Raw genomic sequence first — 10,007 nt, forward strand, 5'->3', positions numbered from 1 at the left:
TTTAAAGTTCATGTGGAAGCACAAAAGACATGGCTGGTCAAAGCAGTGGAGAAGAATAAGAACACCATTAAAGGTGACTCAGTACCTGAGTTCAACTTATCCAAGTCTGACTCAGACAAATAGTTATCATGCTTTGGTCTTATTTTGGATTTTAATTTTGGGTATATGCATTTTATCTTTTCTTTTGAACTGCTAAGTCACTTCTCTCTTTGGGTTGAGGGACTCTATTTGGTTTGGCTTCCTTCCCCCTTGGATGCTCTTGTCTCTAAAGTCTGATCCAAATTTTGGGGCCTACTGGATGACCTTTGAGAGGTCGCTCCCTGATCATCATCACTATCTAGAGAAATTATATCTATCTCTTCCTTGGAATTATCAACCTTTTATTTCATTCCTTTCTTTTTTTCTTTTCACTGTCTTTTAAAATTTTTTCACCATCTTCAATCACCACCACTATAGACAAACACTTTATGACATCATTTCATTTATCAAGTTCCATTATAAAAAGGCAGTAACTGGGACCTTCTCAGGCCCAAATGAGCTGTAAAATTCTTTAAGTGCATCTCCAACTCTATGCCATCTTTTCTAGTCAATGGTACTTTCTTGAGGAAATCAGGGAGATAAGGCTTTAATGAAATAAAAAAATGACAACAAACTGAATTTCACCCTTACTAGTTAAGTCTTTAAAGCATTTCTCATCTGTTCCACATATAGTTCATGCTGACTTATTTCTTACCTCATTTTCATACTATGACTTACCAGTGTCAGTGCAGCAGGTTCCAGCAGAGACCACCTTTGTTACACTTTTGAATTTCCAGTAGAAGACCCTCCTTTCAATAATGTCCCTCAAGGAACTTCTTGTTCTCACTGCCCCACATTGGATAACTAGTGACCCGCCCTGAGGGTCAATCAATGGGGTCTACAAGGGACAAAATGGGGATTCAGAGACAAGAGACAAAAAGAATGAAGACAAGACAGTTTTCTGATCAAGTCTCTTTTATTGAAACACCATTATGGGTATATAAACAAGAGCAGGGACATGCAAATGGAGACACTTAACCACTAGTGCCTAGCAGCTGGGGACACTAAACAACAAGTCCAGGATATGTCTGAAAAAAACAACATGATTCTCAGAGTGTGCTCAGCAGTTGTGAGCTGCTTGCAAAAATATCAGGCTAGAAAAACAAGTCTTTAGTTAGGGTCTACAAGGATCAACCTACAAATGTATGGCCCAAGATGGCTGCAAAGAGGATAGCTGCTTTCTGCTAGGAGTGGGCTCTCAACACCTTTGTTAGCTCAGTCTAGCTGGGAAGTTCTTGCGAGCTGACTCCTAGCAGAAAGTAGCTATCTTCTTTGCAGCCATCTGAGCAATATACCAACACAAGAGACTTGTTTTGCAAACAGACTACAACAGCTGAGCACACTCTGATAAACATCTTGCTTTTCTAACATATCTTGTTTTGCTGTTTAGTGCCCCCAGCTGAAAGGCACATGTGGTAAAGCACCTTCAGCTGTGTTCCCCTGCTTGTCAATGGCTGCAAGGCATGTGGTAAAGCATATAAATACCCAGAATTTCCTTCTGCTAAATGGGACTTGATCAGACTTTCTGTCTTGTCTTCATTCTTCTCGCCTCTTGCCCCTCCATCACTACTCTTTCTCTCTCTTGCTAGACCCTGTTCACTGACCCGGATAAGCCAGATCAGGAATTAATTAAGAAGCCCAAGCCTCTTGAGAATTTAGACATCCATCTCTGTCTGATAGCTGTGGAATTTCAACTTGGTGACACCTCACCTGAATAAGGAAGGTTCTTATGAGTGAAGAGTTAGAGATCACTCTTTCATTCATAAGAATACATTCAATTTACTCAAAAGTAAGTGAAACTGGACAGTAAATATGTACAGTGTATAGCCTTATCAAAATATCAAATCAATTACAAGAACAAAACAACAACAAATCAATAACAAATTTCAAATGAAAACAAGGATAACCAAATAACCAAAGTTAGAAAAACTCAAACCAAAATCTAAACTCCAGAATTGTGGGAAGCAGCATTCTTTGGCTGCTCATTTTGCATCACAGACTTACAGCCTGTGGCTGGCCTTGGCAACATAGTAGGAAAGCAGTTACTGATGGAAATAATCTTTTCAAGAGAAATGTAAGCAGGTCTCCTATTTTGGAGTCTGTGTTTGAAGGATATGTCCTCCCAAGACTGAGCATAATACAGGTTACAGTTTTTGTCTCAAAGTCTGCAAGTTTGTTGACTGGTATTTATGAAGCTATTCTTGATGACCCATCGGGCAAGAGAAAATGTATACTCTGACTCTTCCTGGATGCCCAGCAGTTCTCGATGTGCCTCAGCACTTGTCTTCCTCCAAATGTGCACTCTTGCTGGGCTAGTGGCTAGATGAAATTAAGGCCTATTCACGCCAAGGAAAGCAAGATAAAGAAGAAACTGCAGCCCACGATTGCCATGGTGATTAGGGATGAGATGCCATAGTGGTGCATTTGCTGCACACAGTGCACCTCACACAGCAGTTCTCTAGGTGGGAGATCTTGTCCTGGTCTGTGCCATGTTCGAGTTTCTGCAGGAGCATTTTAGACCTATGGAAGGAAGGGCCAAAGACCTGGTAAGGATTTGTCAGTTCATCTCTCCCTGCAACACCCATTCTATTCATCTGGACAGTCCAGCATGGCCCATCAGCTGAAGCCATTCCTTGATCCCCAAGTGTCATACAGCACCTGGGCTTGGATCATTTTCTCGGCTTTTAAAAACTGCTAGAAACTGAACTGTGAACTATACAATGTACTGGAGTTAAAAAAAAAAACATTATATTTTTCCAGTAGTCCAGGTATATTATATTGAGTAGTAACATTGTAGCAATGTCTGAATCTGAGTTCAAGAGAGATGAGAGCTACCTAAAAAACCATATAGATGTCTTATAAGGAACCTGTCAAGAATTGAAGTGAAGGCTTTGATTATTTCTCCAGTGGAGGAACCTGCCTGTGTTCCACTTGTCAATTCCTTTATCTGGAAATACACAAAAAAACAACCTCCCATGAAATCCATGGGCACTGCCCTGGTCCCTGGGCACACTTGGTCAGCAAGAGTGTGTTAAAGAAAATGACTCCCAAGGCTAGGCACTGAACTATAAGGTGATGGTCATGAAGAAACAGAAAATACACCTGTATGTCTATGGGTTTTGTACAGCACACTCTCAAACACACAAAATATATGTGTTCACCACACATTATCAGCATGGTATATTGCAGTAACCAGTTTAGTTTCCCAGTTATTGCTAATAAAAAAATCTACCAGTATATTTTTCAGGTATAAAAAAATCAAATCTTGACTGGGATAGGTACATAGTGGCATAGCATATGGACAGTGCAGTCAGTGATATGCTTTCCTCCCTTAAACCTAACTTGGAATCAGGCTTCTTGGCCTATTATCTAATCTGGCTTAGCAAGTTCCAAAGGCTGTGTAGAGTAGGTTTGTTTCCCAGCTAAGGATCACATGGTGGTGGAAGACTAGCTTCTTCTTCTTGTTCACTGTTTCAGACTTGACCCCAAGTAAACAGCTTCTTCCAATAGGAGCTCCCTTTACCATAGCCTGACTGACTTGGTATTCAAAGCTATGATCCCAGAACAATAAGAAAGTCCCATAACTAGTAAAAAATGTAAAACATTTCCCCATCATCTGACTGTGTCAAAGATATTTTGAGCAAGATAAGGCTGACAAGTTGAAAGGCCAAATGCTTGTTTGGATTATCTCACACTGTGCAATGGTCCATGGAAGGACTGCACCAAATGGTACATCTTCACTCTTTACCTGATGGACATCTGGATAGTTTCTCCTTCAGAGCTGCACTGCAGACCACTACAACCCTGATGTGCCCTAGTTGCTCTGTCTACTTCTACTGCTTGTTCTTAAATCACTGAGTAAATGGGACTTCATTTCCACTTTCTGAGCAAGTCTTCTGACAGACCTACCCAATGTTATACTACCAGACCTGTCTGAAGGTCCTCATGACTCCCAACCCACATTGAGACCGATTTTAACTCAGAGAAAGCGATTTTGAATAACAGCAGTTGCAGAATGCTACACAGATAACATTGGTTGGTTGCTTTCGAGTATCATGACCTTCAAGGGGCTCCTGAAGCAGCCCTGTTCTTGCAGCACAGCTCTGGGACTTCTGCTGGATGCAGATTCAGCTCCAAGCAACTCAATCTCTCAAGGAATAAAATCCAATGAAAACTCCAAGGCAAACTTTTACTGAGTAGAGGTAGCTGGAAAGGAAATGGTAGCAGACAATGAGGAAAACAACCTGGAATGCTAAGAAGGCACAGTGAGCCACCTGACATTCCAGTGGGCCTTGGCAATTCACCAAGAGCAGGAAAGGGACATAAACACATGGATTTTATACAGCAACCTCCCCCTTAACTCCATGCACCATATTCTTTTGACTTGCTCCAAAGGACTTCAATGAGAATCACAGTTTGACCCTAATCATTTGAAAATCTGACTTTAAAAGATTTTTTTGTGTTTTGTTTCTCTTGGGAGCTAGGTTCTGATGCAGAATAATTGGACTGTTGTATTTGATATTTCGTGGAAGCAAACTGGAATCTCAGATTGCTTTTCTCATTAAACTTGGCATCTAGAAACACACACAGATGCATGTCTGAACAAAGACACACACACAGAAATAGAGAGAGAGACACACACATATTAACAACACACACACACACACACACACACACACACACACACACACACACAAACTTTTGTATATACAAACACCCATACCAAAAAAAACCACTTACAAAATCACCTTGCATTAAACAAACACAAAATATTAGTATAAACACAATCATCCATACCTGGCCAAATAAAACTTAGATGCACAAGCATTCACACTACACACCACAAACACACCACACCACACACACACACACACACACACACACACAGAGAGAGAGAGAGAGAGAGAGAGAGAGAGAGAGAGAGAGAGAGCAAAACTTATAAGTGAGCAGAAAGCAATGAGGAATCTGTCATGTTTGAAGAAAAGGTAATTTAGGCGAAGCAGATGATTCAAGCGAGTGACACTGGTTTGTCTATGTTTGTGGTTGCTCAGGAGGGCAATCTGCCTCTGATGTTTCATCCTACCTGCTGGTTCTTGGCACCCGGGACATAGATGTTCTTGTTGGCCTCCTCATAGAAGCTCTTATCTTCTTCATAGGACACTTGTGGTTCACTCTGCTCCACCAGCAGATTTCTGTTCCCGCTCTGCAGCAATACCCTGACATTGTCTTTCAGTTGAGAACATTCTCTAAGGAGTTGGCAGTGCCTGGTGCTGAACCACAAACAAACAAAATGGTGATTTCTAGCCAGCTTCCATTTGCCTGTCACTCCTCCCAGTACCATCATCCCTGCAAGTGTCCTGGTCCCTAGACAGCCTCAGACTAGAGTCCACAGTATACATATCAACACCAATTAGAGGCAGGTCACATCCAGAGACCAGCCACATTCCACCACACTGAAAGAACTTCTGTAAGGCCTGACAGCAAGAGGGTTTATGTCCATCAAGAAAGAGGAAATGGTCCTCATTGGTGCTTATATGTCCCTGGTACTAGAAAACCATCAGCAGGTAGAGGGCAATTCCCCTCTGACAGAGGGGAGATGACCCAACAGGAATACACTCTTTCCATTTTTGTCATGGATCCAAGATCTTTAAATCTCTTGTCAGAGCCCTAGAGGTTCAGTGTTGCTTGATATTCCCATCGAGGTGGAAATGTTTTCTATCTAGAGGATCCTGAATTTGGAAGAATAAAGATTGAAAGGTCTTACAAACTTATACACTTCTACACTCTTCAGACTTAGGACACCTGAGTCCAAGAGGTACAAATCCATGACCCTTGCCTCAAGGCAGGGTTCTTGTTAAGAAACAGGATAGAACGAGAGCCCTTACGTTTGTTCAAAGTCCTAGAAGGACAGAAGCATTCCCTGTCTAGTGCTGGAGTCTCAGCTGTGTCAGTCACTCACCTGTAGGAATGGTTTTCTTCAATGAGCTCCTTGTATTTCTCCATGGCATCAATTATTGTCTTCGTCATTTTCTGGATATTCATAATGGTCTTTTTGTGGCTTCTTTTAATGATATCGAATTCGATGTTCATCCTGTGTTAGGGCATGGCACATGGAACAAATATTTCTTTAAGGGTCATGTGCAGAACGGATGTATCCTGGGCTACCCCAGCCAATAATATATGCCTCATCCTTGCTCTTTGGACATGGGGCCTATTGCTGCTGATTGAACTTATAATCCTTGGCACAGGACAGCAGAGCCAGGGGACCAAATGGAGGGAGCAGACCTCCAAGAGCATCTCGTGTGAGCCTGAAGGAATACACTAGTTCTGTGAGAAGTTTCTCCTAGTCCGCCACAATCTTGGGTCCAATACATTTTTCTGATGACTTTTCTTTTATTTTAAAGGCACGCATCTCAATCCTTGGTTTCTAATGTTACATGAATTCTCAGAGGACAAGAAGAGTATTTCCAGGGAGATGCTTAATAACACTTCCTCCCCCACGAGATTCCTATGTGACACTAGTGCAAACACAAGGAGCAAAGTACCCAGTTGAACAATTTGGTTTTCTACGGACTCAACACTATCCTGACCTGCAAACTGTGCATCAGACAAATCCTCAAACCCCATCAAAAGTCCCAGAGCCTCGGATCCTGAACAGCACACACACAACTACATTCAAACATACACACCAACCCACCCACAAACACAATTAGAATGCCAGCTAAATCCAAGGAAGTGCCATAGTCTCAGAGTATAAGGACCAAAGTCAGAGGAAAGCAGTGATGACCTGCAGGCATCTCATTCACACACTGAGTGGCAGCAAGTCTGACCAAGTCCTTCCAGCTCTGGACAGAAGCAATCAAACTCCAAGCACCTCAGGGTCAAGTATCCTACTACTCAACACCTGTCAGGGCTTTCACACATGCATGATTAGAGAAGACACACTCCTTTGATGAGAGGAAATCTTGGGTTACTAGAGAGGGCACAATACAGTCAACAGGGGCCTGAGCATAATTACTACCTGTAGTTCAAATCTTGATAATTGTACAGGTTCAGCATTTGACTAATTTCTTCCTCCTCAAAGCTCATCTTCTTGATCTTCAATTTCAGTTCTTCCAATTTTGTCATCTCTTTCTGGTTATTGATGGTAGAATTCTGGGATGATGTTTGCCTAGCGGAGCCTGGAGATAAATAAACACAAATGAATTTGCAGTGTTGTTGGCCCAGGGGCAGCAGAGACCATTCTGTTACCCCTAAAAGAAGGGTGAGGAAGAGGAAAAGCTAGAGACACAATGAATCCCAGAAGGAGCAGAAAAGCTATCTTTGAGCCGTTCTGCTCAGCTATATCCCTCTTCCCAACCACCATCATCATATATATGCCACACTCTCTATTACAGAGAGTATTGTGCACTGAAATCCATAAGCTGCCTCAGACATAAAGACTTAGGGATCATTGTCAGCTCACATTAGATGTGATGCAGGTAAATCCTTGAGTTCATATTGCTTAGCACCATCAAGGTCTAATCATGTGTGTTGAAACCCAAATTGTCTGAGACCCCACACATAACCAGGGTCACATCCTTCTCTGTTCTTGTCCTCAGAGACTCCTTTAACCTGTAGTAATCTAGAGGATGAAGGGCTTCAACTCCTACCATGAACAGACATACTGTTAATCTCATAGTTCCTCCTCATGGCATTCTTTGCCACTCAAAATGAAATTGAATAGCTCCCAGAAAAGTAGCTGCAGGCTTGTCAGTACCCGGCTCCCTGTCAAACTAATACTCAGAAATTCTTGACTCTTGTTCTACCATTGAGAAATCCCAAGGCTCCAGCTTGTAAGGCATACTCCTGGAAGCCCCAGCTCAAGCCTATTTCTTCCAGGAAGTTCCCCAACTCTACCCAGGACTCACTGTGCCTTCCCCAGAACGATTTCAGTCTTCCTTTCTTACAAGACAGGAGGCCAGCTTCTTTCTTACTCGGAGTGGTCTCTCCTTGATCACCATTCTCTTTCCGAAAAAGCCTACGCAGCCTGGAAAACATGCCTGTTTGTGAACCCAAAAGGCACTGAAGAAATATCCCACAGGCAGTTGTTATCACCACAACACAGGTGACATCATAGAAGGTTCTACTTCTTTCCTAGATACAAGAGAATGTCCAAGGAAGGCATTCCTGATGATGTCACTGGATACTGCCATGACCTACCTGCTAAATAGATGTCCCCAAATTGTGCAGTTTCTGGGGTGCCCTTTCCTGGAGCCTCTCATATGACCTAGTGTATACCCTTTGGCAAATTCTCCATCCAAAGTTAGAGTTTTCTCTCTGCTTCATGACAAGTGAAGTGCTTCAGATGGAAAGAGTTGGTTAGGAACCTGACATGGGTAAAAAAAATTTCTTTAGCACCCAAATCTCTAGAGACCATGAATGTGGGAAATTGTTGTCAATAATAAATATACCACCTGAGCCAATTCATGTGAAATACAGGCTACTGCCCCGGGTTTTCCCTGTTTCCCAGAGGCCAATATCTTTCTCCTATACCTTTAACTGTATAAAACATGGATAGTATTTTCTTAATGTCCATTCCTTCATAGTGGGCATTGTTTCCATATACACATGCATGTGTTTCACAAAATCTCTGGTTTACAATCCTATCTTTTGCAAGGAAAGCTCCCATTTCTTTGGAACATAGGGGCTCAACTACAGGGCAAATGTAAAATTGTAAACTTTTCCTTCTTCAAAGTATTAAGGTGCACATCCTTCCTTTCTGAAATACAACCAGACAATTATATAAGTGGCCGTCAGTGAGCAAAGGTCAACCTAGACATTCATCAAGAGTCAACCACTGTGCTGAGGATCTACAAGTAAGTAAGCCCCAGGCTCCTTACACAGAATGGACAGATGGACAAGAAGACTTATATAACATGATGGTGACTGGTTTTCTGTGTGTTTACAGGTGTCCCCTCTGTGTCAGCATGAGCTTAGAAAGAGTTGATCAACAGTGATTAATTGAACCCCTTCCCTCAATACTTCTCAGGTCGCTGCTTAAAAGCCATGGTTTGACAGCATCAGGTTGGGAAGGCAGGGGATTGTGTGCTTCACACATGAAGTTTCTGACTCACTGTTAGTCTCAGAAATCAGATCTGTTTCAGTGGATCTTCTCAAGACTGAAGCATCTACTGGAAGAAATACTTCCTCAATATTCTGACATCTACTGTGGTTAAAGATCCACATCAACCATCACTCGCTCCCCCTTCCTAGCTTTGCACAGGTGTTGCGTGCGCCTCTCGAGTCCCCTTCGCCCGCGAAAAAGGACACGAGAGACAGTAGTATTCGGGTAGTTACTGCAAACGAGGCTTTACTCTGTAACAGCAAACTTGGAAAACGTGGAAGGGCTGAAGACAGGAAGAGGCCCCACTTAAATACACCCTAGAGTGACGTATTCACTTCTGATTGGCTGTTCGCTCACCACCCAATATTACGCCTCGGGATTGGCCAGTGACTTTGGCGGGCTTTCTGCCTTTGCAGCTGCGCAGTTACTTGTTTACTAGTGGGAAGACACGAGGCCAGCACCATCTTGGAATGGCGCATACTGACATACTCACTACGGCTTCCTACATCTCTCCCTGTTTAAACTATTAACATGAAACAGCCTTTTGCCTATCAAACGCAGCACCAATCAAGATTCGAACTCAAGCCCAATCAAGCAAACTCCATCTTGGGGGAATAAGCGATCAAGAGCTTATAGCCCAAAGATTCTCTCTTACCCTTCCAGGTGCAATGGAAACAAGCCCTCTGGGTGCAAGGGCTAAGGGGAAGTAAAGAGGAATTGACACTCGTCCCTGTGCAATGGAGTATAGCTCCCGGGAGTGCAAGGGCTGTCAACCTACTATTCAGGTACCACAGATATTTAGGCAAGGGCTGGCTGGGCTTAG

General features: G+C 42.7%; 1 pseudogene across 1 annotated transcript; it reads right to left on the bottom strand.

Annotated features, from left to right (window-relative positions):
* Positions 1-2,007: 2,007 nt before the first annotated feature.
* LOC117720468 (uncharacterized) lies at positions 2,008-8,125 on the bottom strand (annotated as a pseudogene). Its single transcript, XR_013103899.1, has 5 exons — positions 7,989-8,125; positions 7,100-7,259; positions 6,038-6,169; positions 5,162-5,348; positions 2,008-2,587 (listed from the first exon to the last, which is right to left on the bottom strand). The product of XR_013103899.1 is annotated as an uncharacterized LOC117720468 (transcript).
* Between the last annotated feature and the right edge of the window lie 1,882 nt (positions 8,126-10,007).

Source organism: Arvicanthis niloticus, chromosome 15 (assembly GCF_011762505.2).
Source record: "Arvicanthis niloticus isolate mArvNil1 chromosome 15, mArvNil1.pat.X, whole genome shotgun sequence".
In the NCBI taxonomy this organism is placed as follows: Eukaryota; Metazoa; Chordata; class Mammalia; order Rodentia; family Muridae; genus Arvicanthis; species Arvicanthis niloticus.